Here is a 16,932-nt window from a genome sequence, read left to right on the forward strand (position 1 = left end):
TTATCTTTGATCTGGACTAGGACCTTTAGTAGTTGAATACTTACTCTTGGTCTCCTGATCCCCTTTTATTCTGTTATTCTAATTATGAAGGACCAACCCAGATTTAATAGACTATTAATAAATTTACATTATTAAATACAAGCAATAAGATGTAAACAGTGTGACTAAGCAACTTAAACTATCCAAAATTAGGTTTCTTTTCACTTCTTTCCAAGCTGGTAGATAATAATAGGATTATAATTTCTTTACTAGGGCTATTCCTACAATGTATCATAACTCCAGTGTCATGGATTCTACTTTATATTGTTGCTAACTTAGGTTTTGTTAAATTTTCCTTGTTTCTTTTCCTGTGGCTTTTTTTTTTTTTTTTTTTACTTTTTTAACGTTTATTTATTTTTGAGACAGAGAGAGACAAAGCATGAACAGGGGAGGGGCAGAGAGAGAGGGAGACACAGAATCTGAAACAGGCTCCAGGCTCTGAGCTGTCAGCACAGAGCCTGACGCGGGGCTCGAACCCACGGACCGTGAGATCATGACCTGAGCCGAAGTCGGACGCTTAACCAACCGAGCCACCCAGGCGCCCCTCCTGTGGCTTTTTTTTAAAGTTTATTTATTTATTTAGAGAGAGAGAGTGCACGCAGATGGGGCAGGGGCAGAGAGAGAGAGAGAGAGAGAGAGAGAGAGAGAATCCCAAGTAGGCTCCTCACTGTCAGTGCAGAGCCCAATGCGGGGCTCGAACCCACGAACCATGAGATCATGACCTGAGCCAAAGTCAGACACTTAAACAACTGAGCCACCCAGGCACCCCTCCTGTGGCTTTGTGTTAACTATAAAATGTTTCTAAATCCAAAAGGTGGTTACACATCATAACGTCACAAGATCATCTGTTCATTTTGCCTTCCTAGGAGATCTAAGATCTCAGATTCAAATGCTAAGTGGCCAAGCAGATAACAAGGATTTATTAATTAGGTCTTGTCTCAGACAAGAGGGATGATGGAGCCTACCATAGACTGGAGAGTATGTGCCCTGTCTAAACATTCAAAATAATAAAAAATAAACCGAAAAGCTTGAGTTTATGCAATAACTGTGAGGGCATGTTTGACTTATTAGCTGTCAAGCTGGTGACAGCTCTTAAGTGAAATTTTTGTCTTTTTAATCTTTTCAATGTACTATTAAATATTTTTAAGTGCTCATTTATTTTTAGAGAGAGAGAGAGAGAGAGGTAGAGAGCGAGAATCCCAAGCACGCTCTGTGTTGTCAGTGCAGAGCCTGATGTGGATCTCGAACTCACTAACCTTGAGATCATGACCTGAACTGAAATCAAGAATCAGACGCTTAACCAAATGAGCCACCCAGGTGCCCCTGTGCTATTAAATTTTTAAGTGGAGAATTTATTAGGATAATTTTTTACCCCTTTGAGATAACTGGATAAAACTGTGTATTATAAGCCCAGCTAGGATTCCCAGCCCAAACAATTCACTTATTCAGCCATTCACTCAACACTGTTGAGCATCAATTCCTTTGGGAAAAATGATGAAAATTGGCATATTAAAATGCTCTTTAATTATAAATAAGTATGAAGTTATCTATATTTAAAAATCTTTCACTTAGATAATTTTCAAAGGCTAATATTTTTCTCTCATATAATTGTTAACTGCGTATTTGAGTAAGAGGATATTGTGAGAATTAAGAAAAATAGAACTGTAAATTTTTTAAAAGATCATGCAGAAAAGTTTAAAAATGTAATTTGCATATTGTGGTTCCTGTCTAACTTGATTTTCTAGGCAGTTTGCTTTGTAGAGCTTGTAGCGCAGGTTTCTGTTTCAGCATCCTTCAGCATACATTTAAATAAATTAAGTTTACAAAAACAGAATATTCTAACTCAGGATACTAGCAGATTGAATAAAATACATAGCCTGAACAGTGTACATTCTATTGTTAAGCGGTGGACTTGATTAATGAGAAGGAAAAAACAGATGTTTTTTAAGTTTAATAAATAACATTCTATTAGAATTTGGGACAAAGAATAGTAGAGTTAAGCATATAAAAAGCTAATCTTTGGGATATAAGCCACTTTGAAGAAAACAAACCATAAAATTCCTAGTAATAAATACAGAATAGAATAAATAGAATAAATAGAATAAATAGAATAAATAGAATAAATAGAAACAAACAAATAAACAAATAAATAGAAACAAATCTTGTTTTTAAAAATATTTTATTTTTTTAAGTAATCTCTGCACCCAACATGGGGCTTGAACTCACAACCCTGAGATCAAGAGTCACATGCTCTACAGACTGAACCAGCCAGGCACCCCTAAATCTTGTTTTTTATGGGTGGCATGGAGAAAGAAGGAAATGACAAGCATTTATCTGGAGAAGTAGCAATAGCCCAGTGTCCCTGCTAATTGCAGGAAAGAGGTACAAGTAGGGTCATTTTTATAATCTCTTAAAGTTCTAAAGTCATCAAAAGGAACGAGGTTTTTTTTTTTAATGTTTTATGTTTTTTTTTGAGAAAGAGAGAGAAACAGAGTATGTGCAAGGGGAGTGTCAGACAGAGAGGGAGACACAGAATCCAAAGCAGGCTGCAGGCTCCGTGCTGTCAGCACAGAGCCTGATGCAGGGCTTGAACTCATGAACTGCGAGATTGCGACATGAGCTGAAGTTGGCCGCTTAACTGACTGAGCCCACTCAGGCACCCCCTGGAACTAGTTTTGAGGTATTAAAAGTGGCTGTCTTCAACCCATTCATATCAATGTTTCCTATCAGTTTTTACCTTTTTGAAATTCCTAACGAAAAGTCCATATTTCCGATTAATAATAGCTATTACTGAAATTATTTAAAATAATCTACTTAAATCCATATTTATTTTAGCTCCATCATTTAGAAAGGTATTATTTTTCCCATCCTACCATTTAACATTATAATGCTTTCAACGGAATGAAAGAAAGCTGTAGAGAGAGTGCATATGCATATAAGTGGGTGAATCCATCTCTACAGATGTACATATATGACAACATTTTCCCATGGAAGGAACATCATGTGTTGTCCCACTTCATAGGTCTCAGAGATCCTGTGACACTTTTGTGTTGGTAGACTGGAGTAGGTCTAGGTCTAGTATTTGTTGAGCACCAACAATATGCAAAGCACTGTGACAGTTCGTTTCATAGTTTTTCTCATTTAATCCTCCCAGTAGATATTTCTGTCTAGGCATTGATCCTTCTACTTGCATACCCAAGGACTCTAGCATGGCTCACAACAGTCTCTCCACACAGTTTTTAGTCTTCTCAAACATCCTCTTTTCTCCAGTCCTTATCCATCTCCAACCTTCACTGGGCAAATGACTTTGTCACCTCTGTCTTAGAGCAGAAAGGGCTACATGACCACATACTCTTCCTTAACCCCCTTAGCCCATCCCCCTCAGTCTCTAAATAGTAGGATTCTACTCTATCAACCTTGCTGTGTGTAGCAAGACCTTTGTCTTATCCCAGATAACCTGCTCTTGGGCTCTTCTCCATCCTTTATCACAGCTCCTCCTTCTTTGAGAGCAGTTCCTTCACTTTTGACCCTCAAACCTTCTCAGGCTTCAGAAACTAAAGAAATTCATACTTTTCCCATGACAAACATACTTTTCAGTAGAGTGATCTGTATTTGCAGTTTGTATTCTTTTTTTTTTTTTAAAGAAAATGATTGAGTAGTAAAGCTATCCTGCGTTTATTTTTTTTTCCAATATATGAAATTTATTGTCAAATTGGTTTCCATACAACACCCAGTGCTCATCCCAAAAGGTACTCTCCTCAATACCCATCCCCCACCCTCCCCTCCCTCCCACCCCCCATCAACCCTCAGTTTGTTCTCAGTTTTTAAGAGTCTCTTATGCTTCGGCTCTCTCCCACTCTAACCTCTTTTTTTTTTTTTTCCTTCCCCTCCCCCATGGGTTTCTGTTAAGTTTCTCAGGATCCACATAAGAGTGAAACCATATGGTATCTGTCTTTCTCTGTATGGCTTATTTCACTTAGCATCACACTCTCCAGTTCCATCCACGTGGCTACAAAGGGCCATATTTCATTCTTTCTCATTGCCACGTAGTACTCCATTGTGTATATAAACCACAATTTCTTTATCCATTCATCTGTTGATGGACATTTAGGCTCTTTCCATAATTTGGCTATTGTTGAGAGTGCTGCTATAAACATTGGGGTACAAGTGCCCCTATGCATCAGTACTCCTGTATCCCTTGGGTAAATTCCTAGCAGTGCTATTGCTGGGTCATAGGGTAGGTCTATTTTTAATTTTCTGAGGAACCTCCACACTGCTTTCCAGAGCAGCTGCACCAATTTGCATTCCCACCAACAGTGCAAGAGGGTTCCCGTTTCTCCACATCCTCTCCAGCATCTATAGTCTCCTGATTTGTTCATTTTGGCCACTCTGACTGGTGTGAGGTGATATCTGAGTGTGGTTTTGATTTGTATTTCCCTGATGAGGAGTGACGTTGAACATCTTTTCATGTGCCTGTGGGCCATCCGGATGTCTTCTTTAGAGAAGTGTCTATTCATGTTTTCTGCCCATTTCTTCACTGGGTTATTTGTTTTTCGGGTGTGGAGTTTGGTGAGCTCTTTATAGATTTTGGAGACTAGCCCTTTGTCCGATATGTCATTTGCAAATATCTTTTCCCATTCCGTTGGTTGCCTTTTAGTTTTGTTGGTTGTTTCCTTTGCTGTGCAGAAGCTTTTTATCTTCATAAGGTCCCAGTAATTCACTTTTGCTTTTAATTCCCTTGCCTTTGGGGATGTGTCGAGTAAGAGATTGCTACGGCTGAGGTCAGAGAGGTCTTTTCCTGCTTTCTCCTCTAAGGTTTTGATGGTTTCCTGTCTCACATTCAGGTCCTTTATCCATACATGCAGTTTGTATTCTTGCATGAGTAGTTCTCAACCTCTCAAATCTGGCTTTTGCTCTACCACTGTAGTAAAATGGGCAGTTGCTTTCTAATTACCAAAGCCAATGGACCATTCTCAGTCTACATTTTACTGTATCTCTATTACATTTAACCTGGATGATTAGGCATGTACTCAGAAGTCTAGACATTTGACATAAGTCTTTAACCTTGTTCCCAGCATTTCTTCTCCATCCCCTTGACAAGATTTCTGCTTAGTCTTTTTGTGTGTTCTTCTGTTTACTCCATCAATATGGGAGTCTTCAAGGTCCTACTTGTTCTATTGGGGCTATTATTACTTTTAATGTATCCTGTAAGGGATTTGGTACACTCCCATAGTTAAAACTACCATTAACATCACTAAAATTTATCTCTATTCCTATCCTTTTCCTTCTGTTTTCAACTCAGATATTCAGAAGCATATGACATGCCTACCTAGATATATGTATGCAAATATATATACAAATAGAGAGATTTGTCCCTCAGATTCAAAATGAATGTATTATTATTCTCCATTGAGTTTGTTCCTTATCATATAATCTTCATCTTTTCATATGATGGGACATATATCCACCCTGTGTTTTATATTAGAAATCTGGCTATCTGCTTGACGCTTCTCTTTTTTGAGGTCATACTGCAATTTATCTTTTAGTTCTCAGTTTTTGCAATTTATTTCCTTCTCTTCTTTCCTTCTTTACTCCCACTGTTCATGACTCAGGTATTCATCAGTACTTCACAAATGGAAAAAGTAATCACATCTATCTCTTCTCGATGAGATGCAGATTTAATGAGATGACATATGTGAAGAATTCAAGTGCTATATGATATACCTAATAAATGCGGCCATTCATTATATTCTAGTCTTGTCACCCTTAAAGTACTTCACCTCTAGGCACCAGAACTATTAAATCTGACCACAAGATATTACTGAAACATTTAGTGATTTCAGAGGCAGATTTACTATGATTCCAAAGACACATAAATTTTACTACTCTTCCTTTTTTGACCCCACTTGTTAGTCTCTGTACCTAGTTTTATATTCGCAATTTTGCATTCTTTCTCTTCAAGAAGGTCCCTAAATTTTCAAAGCCTCAGGCCTCATAAAGCCTAGACTTTTGCCTGGTTGTAGATCTTGATTTAAAATCTCATCTACCTGTGATTTTGGGTATATTGAAATATATGGGCGGGAGGACCCTAAATGGGTAGAGGTAAACAGGAAATCTCCAGTGGATCCAGGAGCACTTACCTCCCCAGTATAGAGGGTCCTATGTGTATTGTGCCACCCATGAAAAATAGGCTCTAGGCTGGTTTTGCTGATCACTTACACAGAGCTCAAAACTCTCATTTCCACGGTTACCTCTTCAGCTTCTAGTATTTTATTTTGACTCAATTTCTTGTTGTCTCTCAAGGGATATATGGCAGGCATATTAGTGCATATTTTAGGAACACTGTTCTCTGTCTATACCTTCTCCCATTTGATTCCAATTTTCTTAATTCTTTAATACTTACTAATAACTAGTGATCTAATAGGTGACAGGTACTCACTAAATCCTTCCGTGACAGCTATTTAATATGTAATGTGATTATAAACTGTACTAGAAATTTATTATTAATAACTTACATTATATGTAGTTCTATCCATTTTATAAGGATTAAATACATTATTGTAATAGCCAAATTATCCTTCAGTATGAAAATAAGACTGAAAAATTGTTGCACTAAAAATGAACACAAATTCCTGCTTAAAATTTATTAAATGTTCTTGGACAAATAAACCTAATATCTCTGGGTTATATCAAATAACCACACATGCATTTCAAATAGAATAAAAGTAAATTTCATTTAACAGAGTACCAGTTAAAATGTTAGTTTTAATGCTTAAGCTGAGTTAAACTGAAGCAATTGACTATACTTTACTATTCACATCACTAAATCACCCAATCTTAAAAGTGTACTTTAGTTCATTTTTCTCAAAATAGCTATAGTTAAATTTGTGGTGATATATTTATTACATTGTTTTTGGTAAAAAACTTTTTAAATTTGCACAGGACTTTTGAAATAGAATGTCTTTAATTCACTTAGAAATATAATTCAAATGCATATTTCATATAGGATTGCCACATTTGTAAGCCATCAAGTCCAATTACAGTCTATAAAAGAATGTTATTAAATTCCAAAAGGCAATCAGTGATCCACATACTACATTTAAATCTCCTAAGATCAAAATCTCCTAAGAACAAAAACCATATATTCTATGTACAATCTTTAGGTTTAATATCTAATTACAAATGTAGGGGCGCCTGAGTGGCTCAGTCGGTTGGGCGTTCGGCTCAGGTCATGATCTCGCGGTTTGTGAGTTCGAGCCCCACGTCGGGCTCAGGGCTGACAGCTCAGAGCCTAGAGCCTGCTTCGGATTCTGTGTCTCCCTCTGTCTGCCCCTCTGCTGCTTGTACTCTGTCTCTCGCATTGTCTCAAAAATAATAAACATTAAAATAAAAATAAATAAAAATAAAATATAAAATAAATATATAAAATATAAATAAAAAAATAAAATATAAATAAATAAATAATAAGATAAATAAATAAATAATAAAATATAAAATAAAAATAAATAAACATTTAAAAAATTATAAATGTAATAGTTTACGCTATAGCCTACCTTCTGAGAAGACTTGTAATCATAATCATAAAAGGCAATACCTGTTATGTGAATACTTTATATACATTTGAATTTACATCAAGTGAAAAATAAAAGGATATTTACCTATACTCATCTTAAATTTTATTCTTCTATTAATGTATTTCATTTGTAATAACTTTATTGAGATATTCATATATCATGCAGTTCACCAATTTGAAGTGTATAAATCAGTGGTTTCCAATATATGCCTAAATACATGTAACCATTACCCCAGTCAATTTTAAAACATTTATATCACCTCAAAAAGAAACTCATTGCCCTTTAGCTATCAACTCTTTATCATCCACCCTACCCCTCAGTCCTAATTAATCATTAATCTTTGTCTCTACATGGATTTGCCTCTTCTTGGAGATTTCATATAAAGGACATCATGTAATATATGGCATTTTATGATTACCTTCTTCTACCTAGCATAATGTTTTCCTAGTTCACCCACGTTCATGACCATGCAGTATTTTTCCATTTCTTTAGATATCCCTTAATATCTTTCAACAACAGTGTTTTGTAGTTTTAAGAGTATAAGTTTTGTACTTTTTTGTTAAATATATTCCTAAGTATTTTATCCTTTTTCATGATACTACAAATGGAATTGTTTTCTTAATTTCATTGGCCTTTCATTGGCCAAATAATACTCCATTGTATGACTATAACACATTTGGGTTATCCATTCATCAGTTGATGAATGTTCGGGTTGCTTCTACCTTTTGCCTAGTATGAATAATGCTGCTATAAACATTTTTTGGGCTGAACATATGTTTCTGTTTTTCCTGGGTGTGTTTATATATATATCTGTAAGTGGAACTGTTGGGTCACATGGTAACCATGTTTAAACATTTGAGGAACTGCCAGACTGTTTTCCAAAGTGGCCATACCATTTTATATTTCCCTAGCAGTGTGTGAGGTTTCCATTGTCTCCACATTATCAACAACACTTGTTATCTGACTTTTTAATTTCAGTGATCCTAGTGGGTAGAAATGGTGTCTATTGTGGTTTTGATTTGCATTTCCCTGCAAATCAGGTGCCTCAGGATGTTGAGTTTCTTTCCATGTCCTTATTGGCTACTTACATATCATTTGCATAAATGTCTATTCAGAACTTTTACCCATTTTTAAGCTGTCTTTTTCTTATTGATTTGCAAGTGTTCCATCTATATTCTAGATACAATACTTTATCAGATATAGGTTTTGCAAATAGTTTCTTCCATTCTGTGGGTTGTCTTTCCACTCTTGATAATATTCTCTGAAGCATAGTTGTTAATTGTAATGGAGTGTAATTTATTTTTGTTGTTGATCTTGTTGCTCTTGTTTTTGATGTCATATTTCAGAATCCATTGCCAAATTTGAAGTCATGAAGATTTAGCTCTATTTTCTTCTAAGAATCTTACAGCTTTAGTCCTTACATTTAGGTCTTTCATCCATTTTGGGTTAATATTTGTATATTGTTTGAGGTAAGGGTCTAACTTCATTCTTTTGAATGTGGCTGTCCCAGTGGTCTTGGAACCATTTGTTGAAACAACCATTCTTTCTGCATTGAATTATCTTGATACCCTTGTTGAAAACCAGTTGACCATAAATACATGGTTTATTTCTGGATTCTCTATTATATCCATAGATCTATATGCCTTTCCTTATGCCAGTACCACACTTTTCTGATTACTTTTGCTTTGTAGTAAGTTTTGAAATCAGAAAGTGTGTGTCCTACTACATTGTCCTTTTTTAGCCAAATTGTTTGGCTGTTCTGGTATTCTCACAATTTCATATGGATTTTAGAATCAGTTTGTCAGTTTCTGCAAGCAAGCCAACTGGCCACCTGATAGGTATTGCATTGAATATATAAATCAATTTGGAGAAGATTGTCATTTTAACAATATTAAGTCTTGTGATTCATGACCATGCAGTATTTTTCCATTTCTTTAGATATCCCTTAATATCTTTCAACAACAGTGTTTTGTAGTTTTAAGAGTATAAGTTTTGTACTTTTTTGTTAAGTATATTCCTAAGTATTTTATCCTTTTTCATGATATTACAAATGGAATTGTTTTCTTAATTTCATTTTTAGATTATTCATTGCAAATGTATAGAAATATAATTGATGTTGTATATTAAAATTATATCATGTGACCTTGATGAATTGATTTTTTAATTCTAATATGTTTTACTGGTTTCCTTAGGATTTTCTGTCTACAGTATCATGTTATATGCATATAGAGATCATCTTATATCTTCCCTTCTGAAATGGATTGTTTTTATCTCTTTTTCTTACCTAATTTATCTAGTCAATACTTCAACTACAATGTTAAATAGAAGTGATAAGAGGGCACATTCTTGTCTTCTTCCTGAATTTATGGACAAAGAATCCAGTGTTTAATCATTAAGTATCATGATAGTTGTAGGTAGCTCATAGATACCCTCTATGAGGTTGAGGAACCACCCATCTCTTCCTAGTTTGTTGAGTGTTTTTCTCAGGGAAGTGTATTGTATTTTTCTAAATTACTTTTTGCATAATTGAGATGAGCATGTAGTTTTTTTTTTATTTTTTTATATTCTTTTGTTCTATTGATAAAGCATATCATTGATTTTTGGATGTTAAACAAATCTTGCATCCCTGTGATAAATCCCATTTGGTAATTGCCATGATCTGAATGTTTTTGGTCCTTCAGAATTCATATGTTGAAAACCTAATGGCCAAGGTGATACTATTAGGAAGTATGGCCTTTAGAAGGTGATTAGGTCATGAGGACACAGCCCTCATAAATGGGATTAATATCCTCATAAAAGATGCCCCAGGGTGCTAGTTCACCCTATCTCTTATGGGAGGATACAGAGAGAAATCTGAAACCCAGAAGAACATCCTCACCCGACTGCTGATACCTCATTCTTGGACTTTGAGTCTGCAGAATTGTGATAAATGTGTTGTTTATGAGCCACGTAGTCTATGCTATTTTGTTATACCATCCCAAACACATTAAGACAGTAATGCTGATAATTCTTCTATATGTTGCTGAATTCTATTTAATTTTGTTTTTATATTCATAAGAAATTTTGGTCTACAGTTTTTATTATAATGTCTGTGCAATAATACTGGCCTTATGGAAAGAGTTAGGAAGTGTTCCTTCCTCTTATTTCTTTTGGAAGCATTTCAGAGGGATTGGTGTTGATTCTTTAAGTGTTTGGTATATTTCTCCAGTAAAGTCATCTGGTCATGGGCTTTTCTTTGTTGGGGGATTTTTAGTTACTGATTCAATATGTTTACTTGTTATATAGATGTATTTTTTAAAAAAAAAATTTAATGTTTATTTTTTGAGAGAGAGAGAGAGAGAGAGAAAGAGAGAGATAGAGTGTGTGAGCAGGGGCAGAGAGAGAAGGGAGACACAGAGTCTGAAGCAGGCTCCAGGCCCTGAGCTGTCAGCATAGAGCCTGATACAGGGCTGGAACTCACAAACCAGGAGATCATGATCTGAGCTGAAGTCAGACGCTTAACCACTTAGCCAACTGAGCCACCCAGGTGCCTTATATAGATCTATTTAGAATGTCTCTTTCTTTTTTCAATCAGTTTCCATGGTTTGTGTCATTTAAATTATGTAAATTTTGCCATACAATTGTTTATACCATTCTCTTACATTCCATTTTGTTTCTATAAGGCAGAAGTAATGCTCCTAGTTTATTCCAGTAATTTGAATATTTTCTGTTTCTCTTGGTCCATTGAGCTAAATGTTTGTCAATTTTGTGGATCTTTTCAAAGAACTAGCTTTTGGTTTCCGAGATTTCTTTCTGTTGTTTTCTCTATTTCATTAATTTCTCTTTCAATCTTTATTTTTTTCATTCTACTTTCAGTTTAGGTACCTCTTCTTTTTTCTCTGTCTTAAAGTGAAAGTTTAGGTTTTTGATTTCAGATCTCTCTTCTTCTTTATTATAGGCATTTATAGTTTAAAATTCCTTATAGGGATTTACAGCTATAAATTACTAGGTTAGTTGAATCCTATAAGTTTTTGTGTTTTTATCTTCATTTTCATTAATCTGAAAGTATTTCCTAATTTCCCCACATGTTTTTCTTGATGCACTGATTGTTTAAGAGTATATTCACAGTAACAATAGTTGTTTTGGGAGGGAGGTTGAAATATTATAAAACACCCAATATAGGTCCCATGGTGTAATGGTCAGCACTCTGGGCTCTGAAACACCCAATATATAAATTAGGTAAATGGAAAGCTTCTCTGTTCAAAATCAGAGAAGATGCTTCAGAACTAAGTCTGTTTGCCCTCTTCCCACCTATTATTGTATCCCCAGCAGTGGTTCATGAAGCACATTCTCAGAAGGCTGGGGTTCTGATGAATACAATTTGAAAGCTCCTGATTTAGCCCAACTTCCACATTTTATAGGTGAGAAAATTGAAACACACAGAGGGTAAGCACTTCAGCTAGAATCAAGTCGATAGTGGCATAATTCACTCTTTGAACAAAGAAGCTAGATTATGGGATACTTTAGCCAACAAATACTTATTATTGAGAACCTACTGTGTATAAGCAGTGTTAAGGTACCCAAGATATAGCAGTGAACACAATAGAAAAGATCCTAGTCTTTTAGAAATTTGATGTAGATAATCGTCCCTAGTGTTTGCCATCATTGGGGTATGCTTTGAGTGACATTTTCATTATAGGTTGTCACTCTTCTATGGCTCATTCTTTCAGTCTATCTTGTGACTCAGGGTATTACTTCTTTGGATAACTAACTAGTTAGATGTACTGACACTGGTCGTGGCATCAAGAAATATGACTAGCCGTATGAGAACTTAACCCAACCTTTGACTTTTATTGTTTGAATAAAAAAGGCCCCACCTCTGGTTTTCAGTTTCAAATGATATACAAATTGTTAGTGACTAGATTGACATGTTAAATGTGTATTATTGTCTGCTCTATAACTGCTATAATTGTCTGCTTATAACTTTCAGCCATTTCTATTTTAAATCAGTTGTTTCTATACACATGTTATCTGATTGAAAATAATTACATGGCCTTATCTCCTTGGTTGATCAATTTTTATTCTAATATTTGAAGGTTCTGGTATAATAGCCACTTTTTCTTATTTTTCAGAAAAACAAAATGAAGGTGCAGCTTTGTTTTATGAATTTATTTTCTATTTTCATGCATGGGGGTCCAGAAGGGATTTTAATGAAGGTGTATTAAATTTAATACATCGAACTTTAGAATAGTGAAATTCAGAAATCGTGAAAGTAGTTAGTTAAGTGTATGTACATAATTTAGAAAATCTTATGTGTTTGCTTGTCGCTGCTATATCTGTGTGTGTGTTTGTGTGTGTGTGAATAGAGTATAAAACTTCATTTTTTAAAAATAAAAGTCAGTGGAAAAATAGTGTCTGAAATAGAATTTTGTTCTTAAGTTTGTGGGCAACTGTAGTACTCATTTGAACGCAACAAATGCTAACTAGTGGCACATTCCATTGTAATATCACACATATATGTAATAAAACATAATGAAGGTATTTGAAGTCAGTCTCTTTTTGGCATTACGTCTATGATTATTTACCATTCCTACATTTACTAAGTTTCTTTATTTTACCTTTAAGCATAGAATCTGAGAGAATTTTCATTTTGTCCTTTATACTTAAAACATTTTGATCTTTCTCTTTGGTGTTTTAATAAGTATTATGGTGTGATCACCTTCTTGTGGAGGGAAATAATCATCTTGTCTTTTCTCCGAGAGGTGCCTCCTCACCAACTCTGGGATGTGGAGGACTGCCCAGTTGCACCTAACTGTCTGACTTCCTATAGAAACATAGCTGGGATCTAACATTAGGAAAAGGCGGGGGGGGGGGGGGAATCCGATGATGGAGTGAGAGAAGAAATGATGGAAGTTTTAGTGGTCAGCAGGTGACCGGGTACTTAAAAGGTAAACCTATTAATAACCCTATGTACACATTTCAAGGTCTAACCATTGATATTTATATTTTATTGATTATCCTGCTTTCTGTAATATGTTTTATCATAATCTGAGTCATTGAAAGGCATCACCTTTGGAGAATGTGTTCATGAACAGTAACTGAACCTTTTGCTCCTCTTCCCTAATCACACTAGTGGGTGCAGGGATCAGTCCTGTTGATCAAAGTATTGTCCTCAGTTCATAACCCTGCTCACAGATTCCTTGGCTGAGTCAGAAAACTGGGTCATGTGCTCTTATAATCTGGCCTTGGCCCAAGCTGCCTCTGGAATGGACAAATGACCGAGCTGCTGAGACTGTTCACTCCTATCTCTTTCCATTTCAGGGTATGTTTTCATTTATTTTCTTTGTCCCACTTGTGGGTGGTTATAACCTGATTAGAACATTGAGTGTCTCCCTTTTGTATAAACTCCCCTTTAGAAATGTCATTTTTTAAAATTTTATTTCTAGCCAACAACCTTGGTTTTTGTCAGAAAAAGAGATTTTACACTGATTGATTGAAGTACACCTGATGCACGATGTTAACATTATTTTTAGGTGTATAACAGTGATTGGACAAGTCTCTGTGTTATGCTATAGGTCTGTGCTTACCACAAGTGGAGCTTCCGCCACCATACAACACAATTACAATATCATTAATGGTTCCCTGCGCTGTACCTTCCATACCCATGACTTATTCATTCCGCGACTGGAAGCCTAGATCTTCCCACTCCTCTCCACCCATTTTGCCCATCCCCCCACTCTCTTCCCTCAGGCAACCATCAGTTGGTTCTGGGTATTTGTGGGTCTCTTTCTGGTTTTTTTGTTTGTTCGATTACTTGTTTTGTTTTTTATATTCCACATATAAGTGAGATCATCTCATATTTATCTTTCTCTGAAGAAAGAGAGATTTTATTTATTTATTTCTTAAAGTTGTATTTATTTATTTTGAGAGAGAGAGCAAGCGAGTGGGAGAGAGGAAGAAAGAGAATGCCAAGCAGGTTCCACACTGTCAGCGCAGAGCCCATCACGGGGCTCAATACCACAAACCCATGAGATTGTGACCTGAGCCAAAATCAAGAGTCGAATGCTTAACCAACTTGAGCCACCCAGGTGCCCCAAGAAAGAGAGATTTTAGACTTGCAGTTAACATTGTGATTTTTGAGATGGAAATTATGTAGTAATATGTAAATCTTTATCAGAATATTTGAGCTCTAATTGTGTGATTCCAATAAGTCTTAAGATAATAAGAAGAGAAAAAACTAGAAATGCTTACTGGAAATGTTAGGAAAGAATTTCTGTGGAGGAAAAAAAAAGAATTTCTGTGGAGGATTGATAGCTTGGATTTTTTTTTTTCTGGGCATAGTGCATGTTTTCTCACATATAAAAATGATTTAAGAAAATAAATAAAAATGATTTAATTATATATGCATATCCATATATAAACTATGCTGCATTTCATTTAATTATTTGTCCTAAAAATGTATAGTTTAACTGTAAACTATGCCTCTTCCATTCTTCATTTGTTTTGTTACTTTTTAAAATCTATTTTTGTGAGAAACTTCATTATATTTTATCAAAAATTTAGGAGACTTTCATTCATTCATCTGGATTTGTTTTAAAGGGGTTCAAATGATGAAGAAATCATACTAAATTCTTGTCCTCAGGAAGCTTATAAACTAGTGGAAATGACAGTAATTGGGCACATGATAACCCTGATACACAGTTCAAGCTGGTCACTGCTTGTCTACTTAGCTTGCTAGTCATTGGAGTGTTTATTCACCTGGCTACAGAAATTATTTCAGGATTTGAGTTGGTTTAGAGAGACTTGGGATCTTTGCTGGAATTTTGGAAAAGGAATATATATTTTTTAAATTTTCTTTAACTTTTTTTTTTTTTTTTTTGAGAGGGAGAGATTGAGAGAGAGAGACAAAGCACAAGTAGGGGAGGGGCAGAGAGAAAGGGAGATACAGAATCCAAAGCAGGCTCTAGGCTCTGAGGTGTCAGCACAGAGCCCGATATGGGGCTCGAACCCACGAATGCAAGATGATGACTGGAGCCAAAGTTGGACATTCAAATGACTGAGCCACCCAGGTGCCCTGGAAAAGGGATATTTTTCCCCAGGTCTGCCAAGCTGGGAGGATAGAAGTCTGGTGTAAGTGGGTAGAGTCTCCAAGAATGAGGTCCACGTAGAGAAAGATGGATGACATCTTATGATTTCAGGTGCATCTCTGGATGCTGTCACTGTAAAGGTGGTCATTCCCTTTGGGCATGCCACTTACTGGGTCAACACATTACCTCTGTGGTTCCTGCTAGTTTTAGCTGAGCTTCTGACAAATGAAAGTGATTTGAGAGGTGCAGTGTCCAAAGCCTGCGTTCTTTCCATGTTGCTGATAGTTGCCAACTCTGGCTGTACAGTGGCACCTGGGGACCTTTTACAAAATACACCTTCAAGGGCCAACTCTAGACCTACTGAATCACTCCCAGGTCGGAAGAGGTCTAGGAACCTGTATTTTAAAAGTCTCTTTCAAGGGGCGCCTGTGTGGCTGAGTCGGTTAAGCATCTGACTCATCTGATTCTTGACCCTGCTCAGGTCATGATCTCACGATTTGTGAGGTCGAGCCCCGCATTGGGTTCTGCGCTGACAATGCAAAACCTGCTTGGGATTCTCTGTCTCCCTGTCTCTCTGCCCATCCTCTGTGCTCTTGCTCTCTCTCATAATAAATAAATGTTTAAAAATAAAATAAAAGCCTCCTTCTGGATCACCATCATAGTTAATCCACATATTAGAGTTGGGGAACCATTGCTGTACAGAATAATGCCACCACTTTACGTCTCCATTTTGCAAATGGAGAAAGTCAATCCCAGAAAATTAAAATCCCTTTCAGAGGCCATGTAAGAGGTCACATCAAGTCTTTTGAGTAAGCACTCAAATCTAAAGTCTTTGTTGATTTTTCCTTTTTGCAATGCTGCATTAAAAAGTCACACTGCTCTTTATTCTTAGGTTGGTGATTGTCTTAGTTTGAGTCCCCTAGAAAACGAAGCCCAAAGCAAGAATCATATACTGATGCTTTACTTGGGAGTTGCAAACTCAGGGCAATGAGAGTGAGAAAAAAGAGAAACAAGAAAGGGAAGGATGGAAAGTGAAACAGTGAATGACGCTTGAGCTGCTATCTCAGTGTCTGCTAGCTATCTCCATGAATAGATGCAACAGGTCGCTCAGCAAGTGTCACTTTTGCAAAACAGTGTGAAAAGTGCCTCTGAGCCATCCTCGTGGGAGAGGGAGGAAAGGAATTCTGTGTATATGTTAACCTCCTGTCTCCTGTACCTATTGGCCAGATTTTACTCCATGGGAGTTAATGGGG

The 16,932-nt window shown here is 36.1% G+C and overlaps 1 protein-coding gene across 1 annotated transcript in view; it reads left to right on the forward strand.

Annotated features, from left to right (window-relative positions):
- CFAP47 (cilia and flagella associated protein 47) overlaps positions 1-16,932 on the forward strand; it is a 543,896-nt gene that overhangs the window by 320,236 nt on the left and 206,728 nt on the right. The gene's annotated exons all lie outside the window — the stretch shown is intronic.

The sequence above is a fragment of the Panthera tigris genome, chromosome X (assembly GCF_018350195.1).
Source record: "Panthera tigris isolate Pti1 chromosome X, P.tigris_Pti1_mat1.1, whole genome shotgun sequence".
NCBI classification, from domain to species: Eukaryota; Metazoa; Chordata; class Mammalia; order Carnivora; family Felidae; genus Panthera; species Panthera tigris.